Genomic DNA, 9,382 nt, shown 5'->3' on the forward strand with positions numbered 1-9,382 from the left:
GCTTACGGCCATACCACCCTGAGAACGCCCGATCTCGTCCGATCTCGGAAGCTAAGCAGGGTCGGGCCTGGTTAGTACTTGGATGGGAGACCGCCTGGGAATACCAGGTGCTGTAAGCTTTTCTTTTTTTTTTTTTTTGCCCCGAACCGTTCAAAACCACCGGCAAACTCACATTACACCCTGCAATATTAACTTCAACATGCAACAAAATTAAAAATATATACATTTGGGTTTTTTTTAATAAATCTCTCCAACCAAAAACATGAAAACAATCTGACAATTGAACTGACTTTTGTAGACACATAGCAAATCGGTCTCTGCATGAAGCTGCAGGGGGGGGAAAATGATAATAATTAAGGCAGAACTTTATACTTGGTCCTTGTGCAAAACTGCAACATAATCAGTACAACTCCGCACACACAACTTCTATACGAGTTCATTGTCGTGGGCAGCAGATGGTGGTAAATCGTAGCGATTTTTCGTCTTCACACATCAACTTACTTTGCAGGAACAATCAACTAAGCCGTTCTTTCTTCCCAACAGGAAGTTTCCTGTAACAAACAGGAAGAAGCAACAAGTGGGCAACCATGTGACCTGAGACAATTTTGTACAGTTTCATGCTTTAGCTTCAAAGATCAAACATTCCCCTCTGAAATATCTTGTTCCTAGCAGCAATGCAAAAGAGAAATAAAGACACCTCACCACTGATTTGTGTTGGACTTTTGTTTATTTGAGGGCCGAGCAGCAGTACGCTGTATTTCAAAAAACAGAATACATCAAGGACATACGAAAATGAGCCGAGGAACTGTGAACATCTTCAAGCTGACTTTTATATCATGTTAACTTTTCGCTTCAACATTATTGCGTTTATTTTTCTATTTTTCATTAACTAGTACCATTCGTCTTATGTGTTTACTTGTAAAATGTACAACCTTTGAGCTTTTTTCATTTTATCCTCAAGTAGAAGAAGAAAACAACAGCATTTTGCATAGGGCATGTATGCCCATTCTTTTCATCATTTTGAGTTGTGCGTTAATTTATTTAACCAACTAACGTTTAGTGCTGTTAAAATGTTCAAAAAGCATCATTCCACCTGTTTTGCATGCTTTCCACAGCTGAAAATATTGAAGTTTATTTACTGGACATGTCCATCAGGAACACATAAAAACCGCGCATTGCATTCAAGTCAGAGTTGGTGTCTTTTCCACGTTTGGCATTTACTTTTGTGACGGTTGAAGATGGTATTGATTTTTTTTTTTTTTTTTTTTTGCTATAATGTTCCTGTTTAATTTTAATTTAAAGTCTCTAAAAACATGCTCATCACCTTGAACACCCAGGTTGTAAGACAGAGGAAGTTTTCCTGGAAAATTCTGGTTCCTGACTGTATTTTTGTTTTCCAAGTGTTAGGCTCCTTGCACTTTAACTTAGCCGATAGGCTCAGTTGAACGACACTTGTTGAAATAAGTCTTGCTATACGGGTATGAAGAACAGATATGGACGACATTGCACTGATGTTCGTCGCTTTGGAGAAGAGCGTCTACTGAATGGGGCCAGTGAGGAGCTAAATGCGGCGTCCACAGGCTGTGAGCAAAGCGGAATTCAAGCGACATTGCAACTTTTGAGCTGCAGGGGGCGCTGTGACACGGCGCCTCTTTACTTCTCATGTTCACGCTTCTCTTTCAAAGCAGAGCTTAGATTTAAATCCCACATTTACCCTGAGAGACAGAAAAACGTGGCGGAACAAACGCTGGCCAACGAACCTGGAACGGACTGGGCTTGTGGCTGACCGTGAAGCACAGAGCTCCGTTTTGATCGGAGAGTGTACAAACGTGAGCTGAATGTGAGCACATGTGCTGTGAGCGTTCTAAAGTTGTCCACTATCTGGTCCCAGCGTTCGCTGTCAGACTGTGGGCCAGTGGGCTGCTAGTAGAGGTGAAACCATTGCTTCCTTCCTCTTAAAAGCAGCCTTTCCGACAGCAGCTCTCGCTTACGGCCATACCACCCTGAGAACGCCCGATCTCGTCCGATCTCGGAAGCTAAGCAGGGTCGGGCCTGGTTAGTACTTGGATGGGAGACCGCCTGGGAATACCAGGTGCTGTAAGCTTTTCTTTTTTTTTTTTTGCCCCGAACCGTTCAAAACCACCGGCAAACTCACATTACACCCTGCAATATTAACTTCAACATGCAACAAAATTAAAAATATATACATTTGGGTTTTTTTTAATAAATCTCTCCAACCAAAAACATGAAAACAATCTGACAATTGAACTGACTTTTGTAGACACATAGCAAATCGGTCTCTGCATGAAGCTGCAGGGGGGGGAAAATGATAATAATTAAGGCAGAACTTTATACTTGGTCCTTGTGCAAAACTGCAACATAATCAGTACAACTCCGCACACACAACTTCTATACGAGTTCATTGTCGTGGGCAGCAGATGGTGGTAAATCGTAGCGATTTTTCGTCTTCACACATCAACTTACTTTGCAGGAACAATCAACTAAGCCGTTCTTTCTTCCCAACAGGAAGTTTCCTGTAACAAACAGGAAGAAGCAACAAGTGGGCAACCATGTGACCTGAGACAATTTTGTACAGTTTCATGCTTTAGCTTCAAAGATCAAACATTCCCCTCTGAAATATCTTGTTCCTAGCAGCAATGCAAAAGAGAAATAAAGACACCTCACCACTGATTTGTGTTGGACTTTTGTTTATTTGAGCAGCAGTACGCTGTATTTCAAAAAACAGAATACATCAAGGACATGCGAAAATGAGCCGAGGAACTGTGAACATCTTCAAGCTGACTTTTATATCATGTTAACTTTTCGCTTCAACATTATTGCGTTTATTTTTCTATTTTTCATTAACTAGTACCATTCGTCTTATGTGTTTACTTGTAAAATGTACAACCTTTGAGCTTTTCTCATTTTATCCTCAAGTAGAAGAAGAAAACAACAGCATTTTGCATAGGGCATGTATGCCCATTCTTTTCATCATTTTGAGTTGTGCGTTAATTTATTTAACCAACTAACGTTTAGTGCTGTTAAAATGTTCAAAAAGCATCATTCCACCTGTTTTGCATGCTTTCCACAGCTGAAAATATTGAAGTTTATTTACTGGACATGTCCATCAGGAACACATAAAAACCGCGCATTGCATTCAAGTCAGAGTTGGTGTCTTTTCCACGTTTGGCATTTACTTTTGTGACGGTTGAAGATGGTATTGATTTTTTTTTTTTTTTTTTTTTGCTATAATGTTCCTGTTTAATTTTAATTTAAAGTCTCTAAAAACATGCTCATCACCTTGAACACCCAGGTTGTAAGACAGAGGAAGTTTTCCTGGAAAATTCTGGTTCCTGACTGTATTTTTGTTTTCCAAGTGTTAGGCTCCTTGCACTTTAACTTAGCCGATAGGCTCTGTTGAACGACACTTGTTGAACTAAGTCTTGCTATACGGGTATGAAGAACAGATATGGACGACATTGCACTGATGTTCGTCGCTTTGGAGAAGAGCGTCTACTGAATGGGGCCAGTGAGGAGCTAAATGCGGCGTCCACAGGCTGTGAGCAAAGCGGAATTCAAGCGACATTGCAACTTTTGAGCTGCAGGGGGCGCTGTGACACGGCGCCTCTTTACTTCTCATGTTCACGCTTCTCTTTCAAAGCAGAGCTTAGATTTAAATCCCACATTTACCCTGAGAGACAGAAAAACGTGGCGGAACAAACGCTGGCCAACGAACCTGGAACGGACTGGGCTTGTGGCTGACCGTGAAGCACAGAGCTCCGTTTTGATCGGAGAGTGTACAAACGTGAGCTGAATGTGAGCACATGTGCTGTGAGCGTTCTAAAGTTGTCCACTATCTGGTCCCAGCGTTCGCTGTCAGACTGTGGGCCAGTGGGCTGCTAGTATAGGTGAAACCATTGCTTCCTTCCTCTTAAAAGCAGCCTTTCCGACAGCAGCTCTCGCTTACGGCCATACCACCCTGAGAACGCCCGATCTCGTCCGATCTCGGAAGCTAAGCAGGGTCGGGCCTGGTTAGTACTTGGATGGGAGACCGCCTGGGAATACCAGGTGCTGTAAGCTTTTCTTTTTTTTTTTTTTGCCCCGAACCGTTCAAAACCACCGGCAAACTCACATTACACCCTGCAATATTAACTTCAACATGCAACAAAATTAAAAATATATACATTTGGGTTTTTTTTAATAAATCTCTCCAACCAAAAACATGAAAACAATATGAAAGTCAATCTGAATTCTGAAAATAGTAGTGACAGAGCCTTGTACAAGCAAGCCTGGAACACACTGTCCAGGGAGGTCAAACTGGCAAATATAGGCTACTCTGAAAAGCTGAAAGAACTGTTTTCAGGCAACATCATCACTAGCTACAGATGACCCTCGCCCCCTGCTGAAGGAAGCAAAGACTAGAAACAGTAATTTGTATATTATGTAAGAAACAATGTTTACTTGCTAATAATGAAGCTTGTGCACGCTGGCTGACCAGATCACCACCATGGAAAGGAAATTCCTTGATTCTCTTTTTATTGTCGTGGGGGACTTCAACAGTCAAAGTAAACTTTATTGTCATCTCTTCTATATATTGTACAGATATACAGAGAGACAAGAAGACGTGGCTCCAGTTTAAACAGTGCAACATAAAAATAGACAACAAAAAACAGATGCGGCACATGGAATACAATTTATAAATAAATAGGACACAAAATATACATTTTAGCTAAAAACAGAGCAGAACTGAATCGTGAACTCCCAAAATACAGACAACACATCGATTGCCCCACCAGGGAAAATATAACACTGGACCACTGTTACACCACCATAAAAGATGCATATCGCTCTGTTCCCCGGGCAGCTCTAGGACATTACATTTACATTTACGGCATTTGGCAGACGCCCTTATCCAGAGCGACTTACAACGTGCTTTCAAGTTACCATCGATGAAGAGATCAATTCCGGTTCACTAGGACCCCGACTATGAATACATCTATTTAATTCACTCTGTTGTAGATTCTGTACACAAAGTTTGACAAGAAAATTACAATTTAATCTAAAAAATCTTTAAAGAGGAAGGTCTTGAGCTGTCGTTTGAAGGTGCTCAGTGACTGAGCTGTTCTGACCTCGAGGGGAAGTTCATTCCACCACCGAGGGGCCAAGACGGAGAAGAGTCTAGATGAATGTTTTCCTTTTACCTTCAGAGATGGAGGGACCAGGCGAGCAGTACTGGAGGCTCGGAGTATATGATGTGCAGTGCGAGGTGTAATAAGGGCTGTGAGGTAGGATGGTGCTGCTCCATGTTTGGCTTTGTAGGCCAGCATCAGTATTTTGAACCTGATGCGTGCAGCTACTGGGAGCCAGTGAAGGGAACGTAGCAGAGGGTTGGTATGGGAGAATTTGGGAAGGTTGAAGATCAGTCGTGCTGCTGCATTTTGTATGAGTTGTAGAGGTCGGATGGTACATAGTGGTAGACCAGCTAGAAGGGAGACATTCTGATCACTGCCTGGTCCATTTTATTCCAGTTTACAGGCAACAACTCAAACGGGCCAAGCCTGTGGTCAAAACTGTGAAGAAGTGGACCATTGCAGCAAAGCAGGAACTGCAGGACTGCTTTGACTACACTGATTGGTCTGTTTTTGAAGCTGCATCTAAAAATCTGGACGAGCTGACAGACACTGTGACATCGTACATCAGTTTCTGTAAAGATGTGTGTGTACCAACCAAGACCTTCTGCACATACAACAACAATAAACCATGGTTCACTCCCAAACTACAGATGTGGTGACAGGGTCCTGTACAAGCAAGCCAGGAACACGCTGACCAAGGAGATCAAAGTGGCAAAAAGAAGCTACTCTGAGAAACTGAAAGAACGTTTCTCAGCCAACGACCCTGCATCAGTCTGGAGAGGCCTGCAAGAGTTCACCAGCTACAGACGACCCCCACCCCCTGCTACAGCAAACAAAGACCTGGCAGAAGAACTTAACACCTTCTACTGCAGGTTTGAGAGGGTTATATTCACACCCCTCAATCACCCCACCCCAGAGACAATGACCCCCATCACACACACACACCCACCCTCTTCCCTCAACCTCCTCTGTCCAGAGACAATGACTCCCATCACACCTCTCCCCCCACCCTCTTCCCTCACCCTCCCCTGTCCAGAGTCAACGACCCCAATCAGAACTCTCTCCCCCCACCCTCCCCCCTGGAACTCAGAATACACGTTGAAGATGTGCGTCAGCTGTTCCAGAAACAGAAGACCAGGAAAGCCACGGGTCAGACAGTGTCTCCCCCTCCTGTCTCAAAGCCTGTGCTGAACAGCTGGCTCCCATCTTCACCCAAATCCTTAACAGATCCCTAGAGCTGTGTGAAGTTCCCACCATCACTGGTCTGAATGACTACAGACCTGTCGAATTGATGTCTGTGGTCATGAAATCCTTTGGACGCCTGGTTCTAGCCCATCTAAAGAACACCATGGGACACCAGCTGGACCCCCTGCAGTTTGCATACAGGGCAAACAGGGCACCACTGTCATTAGGCTAATTCAGGATGGTGATGAGTCTGCATACAGACACGAAGTTGAGAGGCTGGTAGAGGCTGTACCTCTCAGGATCCAGGAAAAGGGCAGGGGAAATCATCTCAGACCCCTCAAACCCTGGTCACAGACTTTTTGACCTGCTTCCCTCTGGCAGACGTTATAGAAGCCTGCAGACCAGGACCAGCCGACAGAGGAACAGCTTCTTCCCCCTCGGCATCTCCCTCCTAAACAGAAACACATCCTTACACATTTTTGTTGTTTTTTTCTGCACTGTACTTGAGAGACACGATCTACCGGAATCAAATTCCTTGTATGCACTTACTTGGCCAATAAATACGATTCTGATTTTTCTGCTAAATACAGATTTTCATAGTATCTACTAACAGCAAAACAGCCCTATAACTGCACAACAAAAGATACCCTTACAAAACCGTAATAAACTGTTAATCTACACTAAACATGTAAGGACCTCAGCATACACACACATATACTACAAATTGTATTATAAATCTGTATTATAAAATCAGCCTATCAGTCAGTATGAGACATTAAAAATGTTCTGTTCTTGGGGGGGGGGGGAGCGACATCTCTTTTCTAAGACAGGAGACCGTTTTGCATCTATTTCTCCAAACAAGATTGACATATTAAAATACTTCCTAAGAGGAAACCCATTATTAAGGTACATAAAAAACAACACGTACAGCAGTGAACCTTGCTAAAAAAAAAAAAAGAAAACTACTTAAACATGTATTTACTCTGCTCATAAAACATCACACACAATGCCTTTCTCAGTATGTATCTTCTGGTGTATTTTAAGACATGATGATCGAGAAAAACTCTGCTCACACTCTGTACACTGATAGGACTTCTCTCCATTATCTATCCGCTGGTGTCTTCTAAGGCATGACGCTTGTGAAAAACCCTTACCACACTCTGTACACATGTAGGGTTTCTCTCCAGTATGTATTGTCTGATGTGTTTTAAGTATGTGTGCTTGTGAAAAACTCCGCCCGCACTCTGTACACTGGTAGGGCTTCTCTCCAGTATGGACCCTCTTGTGTAGTTTAAGATATGTTGCTTGCAAAAAACTCTTCACAGTGGTAGGACTTCTCTCCAGTATGTATCCTCTGGTGTAGTTTAAGATGTGATGCTCGTGAAAAACTCCTACCGCACTCTGTACACTGGTAGGGCTTCTCTCCAGTATGTATCTCGTGTCTTCACAAATTCAATGAAAGTGAAAAACTCCCACACACCATACAGTTATAGGGCTTCTTTTCAGTTTGCATAATGTTTTTTTCGGTGCTTTACTGTGTTCACACAATTTTTGGTTTGATAAATCTCTTGCCACACTATTTCAGTTTCACACTCGTTTATGTCTGCATTTGACTTCTTTTATTTGCATATACTGTAAGGAAAAGAAAAAATGACAAAAAATAATAATAACCACATCAATGACGTGATGACATGAATGCTGCTATTCTAAGCACAATTTTTCTAACTACCTATTAATTTACCCAAAAGTTTTCATAATACAGTAAAACCTCAACTTGTAAAAACAAGAAGCTTTAAGTCATGCTAATCCTCCATGTTCGTATGTTATATGTATATTTTGGTTATTGAGTAAACAGTTAATATTTGCAATTATTATATAATAAAAACAATTAAAAACAGGAGAACGCGGAAATGGTGTGCGTGAATGGGCTAAGTCCAGTATCCTGCCTGAATCTGGCGAAATTTTGCAGCAGCCGTGCAGGCACGCATCAGTGCCAAATCTGCGCATGCGTACAGGTTAGGACGCGACATGTGGCTTTCAGAGTACGCATGCGCGGAACAGGTCGGCCAAGGGGTATCGATTGGGTACTGACACAAACACAAAACAAAAATGGCGAGGCAGACTTCTCTTTTCGGTCAAAAAGTACAGCGTACAAAGAATTTATAAAATGTAATTCAAAAGGTTCTGCGACACAACCACAAACCCGCCGCTGTAGGAGGCGTTTTAGCTCAAGTTAAAGGTTAATTCAAGTTAAACCTTAATACTGCATACGTAGGACAATATAATTGAAAACTAATTTTGCCTGTAGTTTGCCTCGGTATTTAAAACATGAGAAAACGCTGGAACTATCGGTCAACGTGAGCTGCTCTCTCCTGTGCGCCTAAGCGGGAGAATGCGGGGCCTGTGACGTCATTACACTGCGCGCCCACGCTAAATGTCGTTCGTCCATGTAAGCGAACGCGTCAATAGAGCCGCCATCTTGGGAGGGGGTACAACTCCTTTTAAACGCATGAACGTCTATCAGGGCTGAAGAGGCATACAGAATTAAAGAAAATTAAATCGGGAGTTTTGGGAAACGATTTTTATTGTCTTGGTTCGTTACAATTGTCAGTCATGTATTTACAACCGAGATGCAAATAAAATGGTAGAGAAGCATTTTTGTTACTTTAATGTTCAAAATGTAATACACGTAGATATTTTTGTAATTCTTCCATTGGAAATAAACTTAAATTAAACACGCAGAAAAAAGCAAAACCACTTTTTTATATTTGGTTATGCATTTAGCACTTTTATGCAAAGCAACTGAAATTTGCATAGATTTGTAGAAAACTATAGTAAATTAGTTTATTAGAAATTAGAAAATACTTTATTTTTTACATTTAATATGAAAACTTAACATTTGCCTGCTTATTTGGAAGAAGAACTATAGACAGGGCATGTCCATAAACACAGGCATCTTGTATAGATTTGTCAAGAACTTTGATGACAACCCCAGTCACAGACATACCTTTTAAAATACAGAAAAGAAACATCAGTATTCCAACATGAATATTCCTTTACTATCT

General features: G+C 41.9%; 3 non-coding genes across 3 annotated transcripts; all 3 read left to right on the plus strand.

Annotated features, from left to right (window-relative positions):
* LOC114802875 (5S ribosomal RNA) lies at window positions 1-119 on the plus strand. The gene has a single exon (XR_003751809.1). It is a non-coding gene; the product is annotated as a 5S ribosomal RNA (ribosomal RNA).
* Window positions 120-1,985: 1,866 nt separating this feature from the next.
* LOC114802933 (5S ribosomal RNA) lies at window positions 1,986-2,104 on the plus strand. Its single transcript, XR_003751831.1, has one exon. It is a non-coding gene; the product is annotated as a 5S ribosomal RNA (ribosomal RNA).
* A 1,857-nt stretch (window positions 2,105-3,961) lies between these two features.
* Window positions 3,962-4,080, plus strand: LOC114802983 (5S ribosomal RNA). Its single transcript, XR_003751847.1, has one exon. It is a non-coding gene; the product is annotated as a 5S ribosomal RNA (ribosomal RNA).
* Window positions 4,081-9,382: the final 5,302 nt, after the last annotated feature.

Source organism: Denticeps clupeoides, chromosome 1 (genome assembly GCF_900700375.1).
Source record: "Denticeps clupeoides chromosome 1, fDenClu1.1, whole genome shotgun sequence".
Taxonomy (NCBI): Eukaryota; Metazoa; Chordata; class Actinopteri; order Clupeiformes; family Denticipitidae; genus Denticeps; species Denticeps clupeoides.